Source organism: Cyprinus carpio, chromosome A20, assembly GCF_018340385.1.
Source record: "Cyprinus carpio isolate SPL01 chromosome A20, ASM1834038v1, whole genome shotgun sequence".
Classification (NCBI taxonomy): domain Eukaryota; kingdom Metazoa; phylum Chordata; class Actinopteri; order Cypriniformes; family Cyprinidae; genus Cyprinus; species Cyprinus carpio.
The window spans coordinates 19,477,631-19,496,748 of record NC_056591.1 but is presented as its reverse complement, the minus strand read 5'-3'; positions in this window follow the sequence as shown (position 1 = coordinate 19,496,748).

Genomic DNA, 19,118 nt, shown 5'->3' with positions numbered 1-19,118 from the left:
GTCCCTAGTGAAAATATTCTTGTTCCACATATCAGGTAAAATACATATTCCTATCATCATTCCTCATTTGCACGCATCCTCTATTGGAGTATTTTTAGAACTTCAAAGTCTCTGTAACCCAGACAGTTATACGAGCTGACAGGTCCATTTTTGGAAATGCTATTTATTTTATGTGTTTATAGTTGATATTCAGATTAATTGCTATCGGGGCATGTTGTCACAAAGGTCAATGTGTGTTTATTGAACTGTATCTTTTTATTCTTGGGCAATAACGGTAAAAATGTCTGATAGCTTTTTTGAAGACAGGATATCAAGGTTTGTGTATGTACAGAAATAGATTTTTGAAACTAAATCTACTCTTAGAAACAGTCACTGGAATAAAAAGTAGCCCCAGTAACTATTAACTGCAACTAGCAACAGCCATCCATTGAATTTTTGTTTTGTTTTTAGGATGGGTTTATATTAGAAAAAGAACAAAATAATAAATGTAAGATTTTTTTTTTTAAATGCTTCAATATAAAGTCCTTTTGTAAATATTGCACAGAAATCAGTGGTCACAGGATGGTTAGGATGTCTATCAAGACTCTTGCATTCCACAAAGCTGAAGTTTCTTTCATGGAAAGGCAGGAATATTTTTTAAAAAGCCCTTAGTTGACAAGTGTGAAAAATCTAACTGCATTTTGATATTCTCTGCAGGGAACTATCGAGAGAACGCCCTAGATATAGCACCAAAAGGTCATTTTCATTTCTAAAATAGAACTGACACAATCTGTTTTTGATAAGGGAGCCATTTCTGCACTTAGCAGCAATCCTCCTTTTCATAGTATTGATTTAGCTACTAACATGCAACAGGGTCAGCGGTATTGGAGTTTAAAGGTGATTGGTTGATTTTATTGCACCCTTTCTTTGCCAGGAATGTACTCCAAACACTCAGTGGGTGATGTAAATGAATTCTGTCACATTACGGCACGTCTCCGAGAAGCAGCCATGAAACGTTTAGTCATATTCTTAATTAAGTGATTTTGTACAGCTAGCATAAACCATTTATAGAGTTTGCATAAATGATAAATGGCAACTGCATGAAGCAAGTGTATGAAGCAGAGAACCTGTGCTGTCATGTATGTAAAGCTGTTTGGGTTTCTGAGCTTAGTAGTGCAGAGGTTTTCTTGAGTGAAATGTTCTTGTGATGCAGGCTAGGCTGTCTACAGCAATAACCCTGACCTAGAAAAAGGGATACGTCTCAGTGTGGATGGCATATTTTCATAAATCAGTCGGTTGAGCTTGCATTTTCTGAGGCAAAGATGCACTGTCACAAAAAAGGTGTGTGTGTGTGTGTGTGTGTTTGGGGGTTCTCTTTCGGTTCCAGCACTTGCCCTTGGTAATGCAATTAGCCAGTATCTTCATAGACTTCCCTGCAATGGGTAATTTGAGTTACAGCTTCCATGCTGCTAAAATGCTAATGATCTCACTGCTGTGTGTAGCATAAATTAAAACATATCACAACAGTATCAACCCAAAAAGAATCTGAGAATGCAACTAACAGCACTTGAGGTTTTTAAAGCCTTGTGAATCAGTTGATTTACATAAAAGTAGGACATTTGAATGGATATATCAATGGACTTGATAATATACGCATATTCAAACACAGAGATTGGAATAAGTGTTGCCTCATGTTGTTCCAAACTGGTATGATTTTCCTTTTTCTGCAGAACACAAAAGATATTTTGAAGAATATTTGGTTCCAAACAACATTGGACCCCACTGACTTTCCTAATACACTTTAACATCCAAAGAACCTTTCTACTGCACAAAAGGTTCTTCGTAGTGGAAGAAGTTTCTTCAGATTATTGAAATGTTCTTCACACAAAAAAAAGAAAAGAATGGTTCTTTGGGAAACCATAAATGGTTCTTCTATGGCATCACTGTGAAAACTTTGTTTTGGAACTTTTATTTTTAAGAGAGTATGGACAAAAAAAATAAAAAATCTCACATTTTTTTTAAAATGTCTTTTGTGTTCCACAGAAAATAAAAAAGTCATAAAGGTTTGAAAAGACATAAGGGTGAGAAAATTATGACAGAAGTTTACTTCTTGGGTGATCTATCTGGCATGTTATTCATATGCCTCAACTAATTTGGCTTCACCTGGGGCTCATATTATGTCCTGCTGTTCCAAAACATTTTGCAATAACCCTTGGTTCCTTCTTGTGAGCAAACAGTTTCCATCCACAGTGCTTTGGCGCTCATGGGTATAACCTTACACTTGCCAAATGTAATTCAAGTGAAAAACATAATGAGGGCAGTGGACGGAAATGAAGAGTCAATGCCTCAAGGAAAGGTGCTGTGCTTTTAAATTCAACCCACTTCAGAGAAGGATCATAGGATGGCTGAAGCCAAATTAAATTTACACACCAAGATATCTTACGTCAAGCTATAAGGGTAATTTTATCACAGCAGACCTCAGTACAGATTAAATCAATTGTCATATTGGGAGTTTATTAGACCGTTTTCCCTGATCGGATTTTGGAATACTGTAAAATGGCTTGCGTGGCTTGTTTTCCTCATGAATGATTTACAGAGTTGATCTGGCAGAGCTATTGTGTCTATCCTAATATAATCCTCTCTCACATTTTGTTTTCTGTATTAATTATGTGAGTGATTTTGGGAATGCATATTAAATCATGTGGATTAGGATTATCTTTAACCATTGCCTCTGTTGTAATTATTGTATTTTTTTAACAACTTATGACAGTCTTAGAGTTGGCAGACTGTCCTGATCATCCCGCTGAGGAATGTAGAAAACAAGGAAGGAAGATGTTGGTCTGCCAAGTTGTAGTTTAATGCTTGCCATTCTTGTCTGAAAGAAAAATTACTTATTTAATAAGCTCTTTTAATAAAATAGCTCACAGGCTCCTAATGATATAATTCATAATTAAGGGAAAAAAGGAAAAGAGTTTTTGGATATATTGAAGTTTTGATTGTGGTTAAAAGCTGTTAATTTTAGTAAAAACCAAGTGTCAGAAACCTTAGATCTCTGTATGGTCCTATGTTTAGAAACATGTGCATTACATGTGTAGTAGCTCTAACATGGATTAAAAAGCAACAATACTCCAATTGTGATTTCATGGAGTCTGTGAGGCATGAACTATATTATTATATTATTTATTTAATGCATTGCATAGATTTGAACATAGCTCAGTCAGATTATTTTAATGTTGGAGCAGTGATGTAGGTCCTATACTTCAACTTAATATCTCATATAAACATCTGTACAGTTTGCTCAATGGAAATATTAATACGACGTGAATATATTCAGATGACTAGGTGAATCCAATAAAAGTATGCCACCTGTGATCCAAACCATGGCCTTTTAGTGGAAGGGAGTCAGCAGGTTTCAAGGAGCTCATTAGTAATTAAGTACTGCTTAAGCCCAGTTTAAGCCCCATCAAAGCCACTATGACATTAAACCCTGGCTTCGGAGTGCAAGGAGCTTTTACTGAATAAGATGCGAACAGGTCTATTTTTAGTTGGGACGTTTAGAACTTTTTAGAGGTTGTGAATTCAAAAGATCAAGTCATTTGAGAATTCAAAAAGAGGGACAGTAACTATAAACACACAAGGCAAATAATAACTAAACTCAGTGAGTTTCTTTTTCAACCTTCTGTTAGTGATGAAAACCACTTTTTAACGCTTTACACAATGAAAGTTATCAAGCTTGTGATGACCTTAAAGAATCAAAACAGAGTTTGTCGGCAGTGGATTCAGCAAAATACCACATAAAATGGCTGTTGGATTTATCTGTTTATTTATGTAAATTGCAACAGATTTAAACTGTAAAATTTAGAGGTTATTCTATAAAGGATTTTTTTATACACCGTATCACAGTTAGCTTATGCTGTCAGCTATCATAAAAGACATTTTAAAAGGTTATTATTTTATTTTTGTGACATGTAACAAATTAGTAATTAGTTACTAATGTTTTGTGCATGAACAATACCTTCTGATACTGATCCTAAAGCAAGTTGTTGAAGCAGCATACTGTTGCTATGGTGACCCCCTACTTGTGAGCATCTATTTATGCCATTCTGACTAACTTGTAATCTAAGTTGTGTGGTGACTGAAATGTGTTTTTTGAAATATTCACTCATCTCAAACTAGCCTCCCTAGGGTTTTTGAACACACTTGTTAGACTTAGTTCCTAGGACAGGAAAAACAAAAGGAAAACAAATGGTGGTGATATGAATACTAAATGACAAATATTTAAAAGATAACCTTCTAAAAGCGCTTTCTCATTTTTGTTTTGCTGTACTTGGTTTATTTTGCGCTGCAGGGAAAATGTACCATTTCTCCCTTTCTGTACTACTAAAAAGTACCCCAAACAACTCAAAAGCAGATCTTTGTTTGAAACAGTAACAATGCTATATTTGGTCAGTGCTTAGAGATATTCAAGCAAGAAATGAGCAGCACTGAAAGTGTTACATCACTTTCAGTGAAACAACTGCAAAACAACATTGAAATCTTATTCCCACCAGCGACCAGCACATGCAGGCACTTATTTGGCAGTAGCTGCAATTTGCTTAGATTTACCAGGAATTTTCAGCAAATGAATGTACTGTACGCTTTTCAAAAGGTACACTTTAGGTACTAATATGTACATTTAAGGTACCAATATGGACTCTTTAGGTACAAAGGTGTGCCTTTTGAAAAGGTACCACCCCAGTGACAACTTTTGTACCTTTTTTTCTGAGAGTTTAAGTATAAGGCTGCCGTCACGGGAACATTTTTCTGGACCCTGTGACAAAGCACTAAACACCCTTTACACTGCAGAATGTATAGGGAGTATGTATGATACGACCCTGTGTGAGCATTAGTATAATGTTTTAGCAGTTGGTGTCTTGACCATGTGGTGAAAACATGAATATAACAGTTTAATACAATAGAATTAATACAATAGATCAACAATAAAAAAAGATCAAGTGCTTGCACTGTTCAGTAAATTTTCACAGGTGAAATGCAGGAATGCATAAAATCTGGAATTTTTGTGTGAGGGTGAAATATTTCTCCATTCAGATTTCGACATGGGTTTGAGATGGTTATGCAAATTAAGTGTGTGAGCTTTGCTTCATACATCTCTACACAACTCTATGACTTTTTTCTCAGCCAAATTTCTTTATATGGAATGCAGTAGTTGATGGTTTAAATGTAATTTTTAACATTTGTCCTCATTATGTTTTTTTCAGTTAAATGACATTGGCAAGAGTAAGTGTGACGAGTGGGGTGGGGCCGAGAGCCGTGGGAATGGAGCGAGGCCGGTGGAGTGATTGGGAAATGAGCGACACCTGCTTCACTCACCAGTCTCGAGTCCCACGGAGGAGATCAGAAGGATACAAGAGAGGAGCGACGACAGTGAAGGACGAGAGAGGACCAGGCCTGGGCTTTATTTTGTGGTTTGGTTTTTGTTTGTGCGTGGCAGTCGTCCGTGAGGGGCTGTCACGCTGTTTTGTGTTTATTTGGGTATTAAAGTTTTATTTGAGTGTCCGCCGGTTTGTGATTTAATTTTTGTGGTGATTGTGGTGTTTTTATGTTTTTTTTTTAAGGTTTTTATGGAGTTTTTATATTGTTACAGTAAGGTTATACCCATAAGCACCAAAGCACTGTGAAAGGGATTTTTTTGTTGAACAGAACAGGAAATAATATCAGCCCCAGGCAAGGCCACATTAGAACCTGTTACAACACAATTAGAAAAATACAACACAAGAACTCAAAAGAAATGCAGCATTTGAAAGTGATGATGCGGATGTGTTACATTTAAGACACCTATGTACAATCATCCGGCATTTCATTTCTACATATTACATACAGCATTCTACAGACCTCATGAAACCAGGATTTGGTTGTTTTTGAAAGGATAGTTCACCCGAAAATTAAAGGTTTTGTCATCATTTGCTTACCCTCATGTCATTCTTGATGACGTTTTTCTTCTGTAGAACACAAAAGATGTTTTGACAAATGTGTGGGGTTTTCTTGTCCGTACAGTAAAAGTCAGTGAGGTCCAGAGTTGTTTGGCCCTCAATGTTCTTTAACATTTCAGAGTACCCACCAACTCTGCCTCTGTAAAATGCTTTAATATGACCTTTCGTTGTCATTATGATACTAATCAACTTTGACACGCCCTTGTCCCAGGTAACCCCCAATGAGATACGGTTTATTCAACTGTTCACAAAGCATGAAATGAGTTTAATTTCCTACCATGAAGTATGGCATGATTTACACCCTGAAGCCAGTAAATCATTCCTTCCCCTCATACTGTTTGGCGGACTGGCCGTTCTCTCTTGTCCAGTGGCTCTATTTTTAGATGGTTCAAGCCCTGTCTTAAAAACGTCTTTGTGCAGCTCATTGGCCAGTGCTACCTTGCCAAATCTATAGAGGCCATCAATATATCTGGCATTTTACAAGCTACATTACCCTTACTAATCTTCTCCTACCCATCATGCATCTTTCTCAGGCAAGTGCCAGATTCCACCAAGTGTTACCCAAAGCCATTCTACAGACTGCACTTAGTATAACAATTCTGCTTTTATTTTCCGAAATAGCCTGCGGTCTATTGTAATATAAAACCATGTCCTTGAAACCATATCCTGTGGTTGTAAGAAACATTAAGTTCCTTGACTCTCTTTTCTATACCACCTGCCAAGGGCAGGAGAAAATGACCAACATGTGGGCAAATTTGATGTTTTTACCTGTTGTGTATTAAAGCAATTCAACAGCCGTTTAATCACATAATGTGATTGCTTCATCCTCTGTCAAATTGTCATTCTCTTTATATTCCTGAAATTTTACTAATATTTAGTAATCGCTCTCTTTTGTATGTAACATGTAAAAAAAAAGGCTGATTCATTCTACTGAATAATTTTGTTTGAACAGTTTGTGTAACAACACCATGGTCATTCAGCATAACAGATGTACAGTATTTATGTAAAAATGAAGCAACATACTTATTCTGACCTGAAATTATTAAAATTTATGAGTGATCATACTAAATTTTATCATATTTAAAATTATTTTCACTTCCTTACAAATTCCTCTTGCTGACAAATGGGTAAAACCTAGTGGTTTGAAGGATAGTGGTGAAGTGGTATATATATTGATTAATACTGAAATATCAATGTCTTTTGTAAATCGTGGTCAAAATGTATGATAGTCAATATTGTTTGCTCAGAAAAAAAAATTACACATGACACATTCTACTGTACAGAAACAAACATTTAACGATATATTACATTTATTTATTTACCTACCTACCCATATACAGACAAAGGTCCAGCTGCATTAAGAATAAACCCAGAGCTTTTTAAGTCTTTCTGAGCTGTGTTTTGATTCACAGGTAGTTGCATGATAGGCTACACACACCAACGTCTGTATATGGTCCTTTAGTATAACCAGCTCCACTTACAGAGAGTCTATTATAGCTAAATTTCTTTTTGAAATTTCTTTTAAAGCAGTGTATCTTTTGTTTTCCTATATCATTGTGGAATTTTGGAAATATATTACACATGCATTTCTTTTGTTAAGGTTGCTATCTACTTTCACACACACACACACACACACACACACACACACACACACACACACACACACACACACACACACACACACACACACACACACATGCTGATGTCTTGTGTGAGTCTCCTTTATATCCAGCTTGACTGACAGAGGAGAAAAAAGAAGAATTAGAATTTAGCTATTGAAAAACCTAGAGTCTGCTGACACTTTTGAGTTGGATTAGTGGTGTCTAACAGAACACCATATGCACAGACACAGACAGTCATTCTATATGGGAAAATAAGAATAGATTTGTGTTATACAGTATCTCTGTGCAACTGTGACATTCGGCTTTAATTGATAAAGGTTAGATCTTTATGAAGTCTTTTAGTTTTGCTTTTTAAATTTGTGAAAATATTCTTTCCTGACCTGGTTGCCATCTGCTTTCATTCTTGTTAGCTGTGGAATGCCCATCATATCACAGAATCAGCTCATTAAAGAATTTAAAAAATGCCCTCTAATGAAATACACTCCTTATCTCAAGGGTGAAAGATCAATTTGATGGGGCCCAACAATCCTTATCAGAAAGAGATTACATGGGAAGAGCCGTTTCCTATTGGAGTCTTTCCTCAGACAAGCCACCTGATTAAAAATCACAGGGAAGGCTGGGTCTTCTGACTCACTTAATGTGAATTACACATTGAATTAAAGCCCCACATGGGCCAACATTGCAGAAATCTGTATGAAGGCTATCTATGTATGTCTCTCTCTCTCTGTCTAATTAACAATTAGATAAAATTAATGGTGATGTCTCTCTCTTTGTCTAATTAATAATTAGATGGTGATTTATTAGTTGACTCCAGTCATTCATGTAATACATGGTATCTGCATTTGAAAGAAAAGTAATTAACAGATTTATATGCTTAGTGATTTCCAGCCATCATACTGTATGTCATACTTTTTACAAAGGCTTTGTAAATGGATTGTGCATGAAGATCTCAGTCAATCCTTTTCATGGTCAGCACGTGTAAAACAGCTCATTTATAAAAGTGAGATTAATTCAAATTATATTCCTTGAGTATTTAATTAAGGGCATTTTTTTTAATGTGTTGTTTGAAAGCATCTGTAGGTTAAAAATTAGGAAAAAAATCACAAATATATTTACAAAATAACCACTAAACTGTATGTGCACTGTTAAAAAAAAAAAAAAAAAAAAATCCATGTAAATAAAGATTATTGGAGTATCTTTTACAAGAAAATATGGTAGTCTTTCTGCTTCAAAATTCCATGTTTAATTCAATGTGTTTCTATGACTCAAAACAACTTCTGTATGGGATGAAATGTAGGGAGGGAGGAGAGAATGCAGCACATATCTCCTTAATGACAGCCAGGGAGAAATGCTGCATGTTGACTCATCCTTATCAATATGCATGACATCATTTTTGGCCTTGTAAATGTGCTGATTTAGGCGAGCTAAATCCTCTTTTGACGTTGAAGCCTGTTTGCCGAGCACAAGACACAGGAATCGCTTGTTCTTTATTGCTTGGAGCTTCTTTGTTTATCTTAATGGGCTGTCCTGTTATTGAAGTATTATTTATGGCCTCATGGAACTTTATTCATGTATTTCCTACTGCAGTTCTTCATATCACACCTGAAAACTTCCTCAAAGTCCAAAAAACACAGTAGTAGTGTTTAAAATGCACGTATTTATATTGTATTTCTTTCTTAAGTTGAATATATTTTAATCTGTATGAATTTTTGAGTTGTAATATAATGTGAGAAAAACTGGTACATTTGTGTTTAAACATTTCTGAAGACACTCTATGTCATATATTATTGCAAAATGATGGATGTCAATGCATTTAAAGATGCTTTTGAGGCTCATGTGCTTTAATTTTTTTAGGGTCAAACTCTATGCGGTAATGTTCTTCACCTGCAATATTGTGGGGCAAAGTTTATTATTGGATTTTGGTCTGAGGGCAGGTGGTTTTAGGAGTTTAGAGTCATAATTTTGATTATGGAAATCAAATGATAGGGTTCATTGACTTTTCTGAACTTTTTTTTTTTTTTTTTTTGTGGAAATGAAATGTAATGCAAAACAGTTTTGTCGGTGTTGTCCCATGTCTCAACAATCATTATTATCTTAAGAATCTGTATTATCTTAATTCCTTTTATTTATCTGGTTGCTAATGAGTTCAGTTAACTGCAGTATTTAGATATGAGAAAATCTTGCTTCCAGTGCTGAAGCGAAAGAATCTAATAAGCTGGAACTGAGGCACTGTTGTTTGGTGCTGAAGTGCATGTATAGTTAATTAGAAAAAAGAAAAAAGAAAAACGCATTCAGCTGGGACATAAGCTTTTTTTTGCAAGCATTAGGACAAACCCAAAAGTAGAAATGGTAAAAAAAAAAAAAAAAGAAGAACTTTCTTTTCTGCAAGCACAAGAACAAAGTCAAAGATAAGCGCACAGAACTCTTAATGTCCTCTAATAAAAATAGGTCAGGCATATATATAGCCACGTAGGGAAAACAGAACACAGTATTGCTGAGTTGCAAACTTGTATGAAATGAAGATTCATGATCAGCTAAATTAACATTTAAGGGTTTTTGAATAAGGACACAGTCATCAAATAATACCTATGAGGGTTTGAATTATATTTCCACCTGAAAGTACTTTTTTTGTGTTCCTAAACAGTGAGTCGATGTTACCACATGCACACACACACACACGGTAGATGCTGTTTCAGAAAAAATGCAAGCTCTCTCAAGAGGCCTTGCAGCATCTGGTGTGCCGTATCACTCTCCGGCTCCTCCATGGTGAGTCTTCTCTAATTGTCAGCTAAAAAGACACAGAGATGCTCTGCCCTCTAACAGTGTGCCTCTCAACTTGAGTGTCTGATGCACCATCTCAAAGAAGGGATAATTTAATGCAGAGTGCATTGTCAACTGTCATTTCTGTACTGTTAAGTGAAACTAACCTTAATTAAGCTGACATTAGCATTTTGTTTTCTTTGCTGGATAGACTATGAGATTTGTATCAGCAAACCGCCTTTTTAACCATTTTTTTTTAGCTCACCCTCAGCTTTTCATTGTATCCTCTTATCAATGATCAGCTTTATATAGCAGCAAAAATAATTGATGTAGAACTTCTGAACTTTTTCGTGAAACCTTGCAGTTAATATTTATAGGTTACTGCATGCAGGCACACAATGCCCTATTTTACATCGCTAGTGATGATGCAGCTTCATCGGAGAGATCAAAAGTAATTCATTTCTTACACTCATAAAAAAAAAAATTATTATCATCAGTTGGTTGGTTCCAAGAAGAACCTTTAACGTCCATGGAACCATTCTAGAAAATGTTCTTCAGATTATTAAAATATTCTACAGCTATATCCACATATTTGTCTTGACCTAATAGGCCATATGCACAGAAGAAGACAATTGGTTTTATGACCCAAAAAGTCCTAAATAATTGGTGCTAACTGCTAATCCTAAATTTTTATTGTTACTAGAGTTTTGTAGGGCGTATTAAGTCTTATCTTATTCCAGTCTGGTGTTAATCCTCGGACAGACGTTGTGGGAGATATAAGTACAGAGCTATCAAATTAACAATGAGACATTAACCATTTTGAATGAATGAATGTATTTGTAGTAGCATGAAATAAATGCATTTCAAGTGCAATTTAGTATATTTATTTTTGACTAGGGAGAGCGTGATACTCTATAAAAAGCAACAAATAATTGAACTAAACTGAAATAAAAACAATGTAAACCAGCCTTAGATGGCTTGTTGGTTGTAGTTGTTGGCTGGTCTCTTGACTGAGTTTAGGATTGTTTATTAGATGGGATTTTAGACACTTTTTAGCATGTCAAATTAGGAAACCATCTTAAACCAGCTAAATCCAGGTAGGTTTAAGTATTTTTTAGTTGCATTTTTAGGCATCTAGTTATATGAGTGCAATCCATATTTAAATATGAGAGTGAATCTTCTAAATTATCACTATAATTAAACTGAAAGCAGGAGTCACTCCCTAATTTGTGATGTTTGAAATAATGACCTTAACATTGACTTCTTGTTGCTGTAAACAAGATGTTCCTTATTTTGCCTTTATTGAATTGTTTTTAGCATTTTTAACTACTGTCAGCACTGATTTAAGCTTACAGTTGATTTAACTTCTCTCTATTTCATTTTTTCTAACACAGCCCATTTTTACACAAGAGTACCACATTCCAATTTTCACACAACTTTATCACTACCAGATCTTCCCCTTGAGTTCATAAGCCACTCTGTCACACTGATGTGCAAAGATCTTCAGCTGTAAAGTCTTCCGGATCGTTAAAGGCTGGAACACATGCCCCTAAGGCTACATTTGACCTTCATCTGAAATGATTGTTTCAGCAGTATTACAAAACTGGGCCAGTCAGATGAGTCACCATCGTACATGAGAACTCACTTACGGGGATAGGCCAAGAGCGCCAACCTTTAACTGGTGCTGCTCACTAATGTTAGTTACTGGGTAATAAAATATGAAATCCCTGCCAATGAATTTCACTCTCACATGAGGCAAAGCAGCACTGCGGGAGGAGCTGTTGGTGAAGTCCCTTGGCTGAAGGAAATGCATTCCCAGAAAAGCAATGTCAGCATGGTGTACACTACGATACGTGAAATGATTAATGAGCTTTGAAGGACTGCTGCAGACATTTAACAAGGGGTAATATTTTTAATGAGGGTGTTTTGGAGTGCATTTACTGAACAGTAACAAATATCAAGACATTGTATTTTTATATTCACACTTGCATGCAATGAAAGTTGTATTGATCTGCACTGTAACTTCAACCCCAATTACTAAAATAGTATAATATAGTTTTGAATAGGATAGGATAGGATAGGATAGGATAGGATAGGATAGGATAGGATAGGATAGGATAGGATAGGATGGGATAGGATAATGTGTGAGTGCTGAGTAGTAACTGAATATATATATTCTGGATTACATAATCAGATTCCGAAAAATTAAGTACTTGAAATTGAATTATATATTACATTTTAAAATGCTCATAGTCAGATTACAGTTTACACGTTATTCATACAATGACAGTACACTGTTCATAAATTATTTTCACTTATTAATTTTTTTTGACAGAAAAATAATGTTTATACCTATTATATCAAAAAATTATAAATGTAAGTATTTTTTTTATGTGATGAGTTATGTCAAAAGCAATCAAAAAGTAGTTCGATTATATAACCTAAAATGTGTAATGTAATAAATTACATTACTACTTTACGGAGCCCCGCACATGACATGCAAGAAAAAATAAATAAATTGTGCCCACAATTTACTAATTCGTTCTCTCAATGTACTAAAACGTGCACACGATTACTATTTCGTTCCCTTAATTTGCTAATTTGTTCCCTCGATTTGCTAAATCGTGCGCACGATTTACTATTTCGTTTTTTTTTTTACTGTTTTGTGTGATCGATTTAGCAAATCGAGGGAACGAATTAGTAAATCGTGTGCACAATTTATAAATCGAGTGAGCGAAATGTGTGCACACGATTTAGCCTACTAATTCCTGCATGCCATGTGCAGGGTTCCGTACTAATTACAATTTTCGGCATGTAATGTGAAATCAGGAACAAACTACGATTTGTAAGTAATCTACCCACTGTGTATGGTACATGTCTGTTTTACTACCCAAAACCCTTTCAGAAGAGGCCTGCAACTCATTTTTGGGTCACAAACTACTGTAAAATACACATAGAGACTCATAAAATATGGTCTTTTCACCCTACTAGAACTCTTTAAAAAGTCACACTTTGTTAAACGGTGTCTGCGATCTTGATGCATTGGTAATCCTGCATATAACACAGAGCAGCAGTGACAAAGAGGACGCCCATGCTGTCTTTCACTATTACAGCCTGTTACCGCCTCTCCTCCTCAATGAAGTCTTACTCAGGGAAATTAACATCAGATTTGAACAGCAGGTGGTGCTTCCTGTTTTCCTGAGTGGGAGCCAAAGCAATTCATGACTCAAGGTTGCACGGACTCTGCTGGGCACGAGGCACATTCTGCAGCAGGACCATATGAAGGCCATTCATAATACTGACAACAATAGCAAAGCACACTGTCACCTCCAAGAGAAGCCCTGTTTCTTTCAGCAATCGTTCACGATTTGATTAATTTATCACAGCTCACAACTTGAGCAACAGTGCCAGGAACTGACTTCGCTGTCAGCTGCATTATGTTACTGGTCTTATCGAATTGTTTGTGGTCTAGTGTTAAACAGATCAGTGTTTTCAGAGGATATGAAGAAAATCTTTAACTAAGGACATGATTTAGACTCTTTTGGTAACTGATAAAGTAGATGTAAACGTGGCAGCAGACTCAGTTGTGACATTATTTTTCATGGAGTAACATTATTTTTTTAATGGGAAAGTTTGAAAAAGTTAGAAAAATTAAGTATTTTTAATGGCCACTTTGTGCCAGGATTTTGGACCTGTTTTGTGTGTGTTTTCTCCCTCATGTGCCCATATTTGGTCATTCCGGTTCCTATCCTCGTTATCCCATTATTAGTTGATTCCCCTCACCTGTCTATCCCTCGTTAGGTTTAGTATTTTAAGCTCAGTCTGCCGCATGTTTCTTTGTCGGGTCAACCAGTTGTTTATGTGTGTCTTCCTTCCCTTCCAAGTGTGGATTTACCCTGTGTGTTGGATTTAATAAATGACAGTTTCATTTATCCGCAACTCCTTTGTTCCTTCCGGCAGTGTATTGTGACAGAAGGCCCGACCTAAACGTTTTTGTTTTCCATGTTTTTTACAGTGTTTGTTTTCTATTTTCCCCATGTTCCTATGGATCCCCTCACCTGGAAGTTTACCTCCCTTGCCCGAAAGGACCTTTCCCTATTGGAGTATGCGGTTGAGTTCAGCCAGCTTGCCGTTATAATGGCGTTTGATGACGCTACGCTGAACTCACTGTTCTGGATCGACCTCCCAGACACCACTGGACTGAGCTGGAGGGAAGCAATCATCAGGTGTCTGAAAAGTGTCTACCCCCGATCCGGAACACGGCCAGAGCCAGAGCCCAGCCCACCATCTCCCCACTGCATTGAGCTCAAGCCCGAGCTCAAGCCCGAGCCCACTGCTGACGGAGAGCCAGAGCCCGTCACGACCAACGAGCCATTGCATAGGAGTGCGACAGAGCTGAGGATTGCCATGGAGCCAGAGCCTCACGGATCTTCAGACCAGGTGCGAGAGCCGGCTACAATGCCTGCCATGAGGGAGAAAGCTGTGTACAGAGAGAGCGCGGAGAAGAGCTCCACCCCCTCCAACTCTGTGGCTGAGGGTGAGCTGAAAATGGATTTGGGAGAATGCAAAGCAGAGGAAAAGTTAATTGACTTGTTCACCGACCTGCCCACTTTCCTTCCTCCTCTGTTGGTGAACTCTGTCCCTCCCATTCCTGTGTTTAGCCCAGAGAAAGTTCCTGTTCCCATGTCTAGCCCAGAGAAGGCTCCTGTTCCCACGTCCAGCCCTGAGAGGGCTCCTTGTCCCAAGTTAAGCCCAGAGGCTCACTAATGGCCACCAACCCACCTTCTCCTGCTTCCTCCACCGCTGTTTTCTGACAGCCTCTCTGCTCACCCTCAGCCCACCATCTATACGGTGCAAGCTCTGTGGGCCTGCCATCCTCCTTCACAGTGGCTGCAGAATCCCTGGTCTCTGCCTCCAGCCTCTGAGACCCAGACTCCGCCTCGGCCTATCGACCCAGTGGCTCCCTTGTCTCTCTGGCTCCACTCGGTCTGTCATCGACCATCCATCGCCTCGGGACTCCACTCCTCCGGCTGCACCTCGTCCCTCTGGCTCTGTCAGGCTCCTCCATCCCTTCGGCTCCTCCTCGACCCTCTGTTGCTCCAGCTCCACCACGGCCTTCTGGATCCCAGCCTCTGCCTCGGTCGCCGGAGCCATCTGCTCCGCCTCGTCCCTCTGGATCCTCCCCATCACCCTGGGTCATCGGCTCTCCATCTCCACCACTGGCTCCGCCACAGTCGGTTGGCCCCCTGGAGTCATCAGCCCTTCCTCCTCCATGGCTCCTCCCTCCGTTGGCTCCACGGTGAGTCGCCATTATGGCTGTGGCCTGGGTCCCACCTGGCGCCACAAATCCTTCCTGTCATCTCCCTGGCTCCTTCCTCCGTCTGATCTGCCCTGGCTCCTCCTGTTTCCTCCTTGGCTTCTCCCTCCGTCATCACCTCCCTGGACTCTGTCTGCTGTTCCCCTCCCAGGTGTCCATCCTCCTCCTGAGCCTCCTCCCAGTTCCCACCCGTCCCTCCCTCTGTTGGTTCTACGGTGCGAGGACGTGCCTTCTGGCAGGGGATGATATGTCAGGATTATGGACCTGTTTTGTGTTTTTTTTTTTTTTTTTTTTTTTTTCCTAATGTGCCCATATTTGGTCGATCCTGTTCTCGTTATCCCATTATTAGTTGATTCCCCTCACCTGTCTATCCTTTGTTAGGTTTAATCTGCCCCATGTTTCTTTGTCGGGTCAACCAGTTGTGTACATGTGCCTTCCTTCCCTTCCAAATGTGGATTTACCCTGTGTGTTGGATTTAATAAATGACAGCTTCATTTATCCACAGCTCATTCGTTCCTACCGGCAGCTTATCGTGACACTTGGCACTTTCTTTTTTAAAATATGTTTAATTGACATTCAGTTTGTGGTAAAAAGCTTGTCTATCTTTAAAATTGTCCTATTTAATTCTGATGTTTATTTTAATGCTTATTTCTAAAAAAAAAAAAAAAAAAAAAAAAAAAAAAAAAGGTAAAAAAAAGAAACAAACAAAAACATGGTTTTAGACTGTATTTAGACAGCCTGAGTTTTGCAACAGCTGCCAAAAATGGCAAAACTCACATAAAATTAATGGAAATGAAAATAACTGATCTGCAGTCAGCATTTTTCAAAAGTCAAGTGCCTTTATTACCATTTTAATAAGATAATTTATTAACATAATTTAATGCAATTGTTTTCCTCAAATTTATGAAAAGTGCAAGTTGCAATACTTTTTGCCTTGTAAGAATGAAACATCTCTTACGTTGTCATAGGCAGGTATAAGCAAGGTCCCAGGGGCATCTTTAAAACTGCATTAAACCAGTTAGCTATTTATAATGCATGGGATTACTCCTGTGAAATGGATGTATTGACAGCAGCCAATAACATGAGGGTTAATGGCAGGGAAGAGGCTGTTTTAATTAAGACGGGTCATTTCTTTTCTCTTGGAGGCTACCGTGAGCTCTGTGTCAACTCATATATGTTAGTGGCTGTTCTCATCAATGGTCAAAGCTGTGTGGAGAGGATGTTTGTGAAGGAAAGTAAGCCGTGAACCAAGCACAAAGGAATAGTAATGAGATTATTTTTCCAGCTCTATTTTCCTGGTCATAACCCTCAGAAGAAACATGGGTGTTGAATGGAAAGTGTGTGTTCACCCCAATAACTGTCACAATTTTTATATCAAGTCAAACCAACAGTAATCGAAGATAAGTTCAGAGGGATAAATTGAGCAAAATGTGTCACAGAAACAATACAATAGAAATAATAGCCCCATTCTGAACTATCTTATATCTATAAAATATGAGCTTTGCTGTTTTAAAACCATCAGCGCATATATATATATATATATATAATAAAATAAAATAAAGATCGGTAGCATATGTTTAAATGATAAATAACATATATTAAATAACTATAAATGAAAACCCACCATAAAAAACTGTAAAGAAAAGCCACCATACAATATAAATGATTGTAAGGTTAAAACCATAGAATGGATTATTATACAGGTCTCGTGACTGACAGTCATGGCCTCAGGCTGTGATGTGAACCTGAGAGGCGCATTATTCACAATCTACAACATGTTGTTCTCTGTTGCATTTTCACTTCTGACTTGAAGTAGCATCACACCATTTATGGTATTTCTAACGCAACACAGTGTGTTATTAGATATATATGTGAAATTTCCATATAATACAGGGTTTGTTATGTTTTGGCATCGCTGGCAATTCAGACTACAATTCATCATACATGCAACACAGCCTGTTTTTTTTAATATGGTGATTTTTTTTTCTTTATGGCTTCTTTTTATAGTGATGGCTACTTTACAAGTCATTGGCCTACTTTTTTTATCTTAGCTTTTGAATTAAATTTAATTGAATTCAATGTCTGTTTTGTATTTGTGCATTTTGTAGCAATTTCACAATGTGGTTTCTCCACAGCTGTGTTTTAAGGTGTGCATGTTTGAGTGCGTTTGGCCTGCCACTCTTGCACAATCCCACCACCTGGCAACAGCGGCTGGCAGGAAGTGCACATTAAGCTTTGACTGCAGGCCCGTATCAACTGAGACTGCAAAAAATATGGGATTCCTCTCAACCACACAACACCCTGTCCCACTTTCTTCTTCCACGTCCTTCTCCAACTCTATTTATAATGCTATTTATCTTTTAACATCTGGGTAGTCCAATGTTGCCACATCTGCTAATTCTAAGAAACTTTGGGCTTATTTTCCATCGCATTTGTCATTCTTTTCACAAGTTGTGTATTTTTGGCTTACTTCTACAATATGGGCTTGCTAGTGCTTGGCTCTTATAGAGCAATGAAATATGGCCACCACAAACAGCAACTCCTTTTGGGTTGCACACTACATAATGTCATTACTAATCAGTATAGTTCATTTTCTTTTTGCTCCTGTATTTCTGCATTTACCTTCCCCAACAATGCATAAATACACCCCACAGTGCCACCTTTCTATCTGAAGCAACAACCTTGCTTATTTAGACTTATTTTAGTGAGGCATGTTGCCTATTTTGGGCTTGTTTTGTCAGACTAGGTTGCTTGTTTTTCTAGCGAGACCTGGCAACACTGCAGTAGTCTTTACTAAAGAGCCTAAATGTTTGCAGTGTCTGTCCTTACAAGGTGTGGGAAGTGTTGAGAATCTACATATATCATTTAATTGTCTCATGTTGTGGTTTTAGGTGACCTTTGATTCCTTTGAGCTCAAGAGGTAAAGAAGACGACTGCTGATGGCTCTAAATTTAGGTTAAATTGGAAAAGGAGTGCACTCATTTTGGTAATGGTCTGGGGAATAAACTAGGACAAGTCATGCTAGTCTGTGATGGTTTCCATTTTATCCCAATTAAATTGCAACATGCTGTTTTCTGCCATGTCACATTTATGTAGAGTGGGAGGCCTTTGTCTGCACCATTCATACGGTTCAATCCATGAGTGCATCCAGTGCTTTTGCTGGTTAGCTTCTGCAGGTATCCCCTGCTGGTAGATGCTGTAAATACAATATTTTGCAGGCTAAAAGCATCTTTCTTCACTAGTCATTCTGACATGTCCATTGATTTTGATGTAAACCATCTCAAATTAGTTTTTTGTAAAGTAGTTTTTCTCAACAAATTTTGCATTCAGTTATGTTCCAGATGCTCAAAGGTGGTAAAGTTCTCACTATTCATAGCCAGCAACCAAATCACAGTTTTTCCTGTGTTGATGACCATGTTTAGCCATTCACTGGTTGTACACACAGCATTA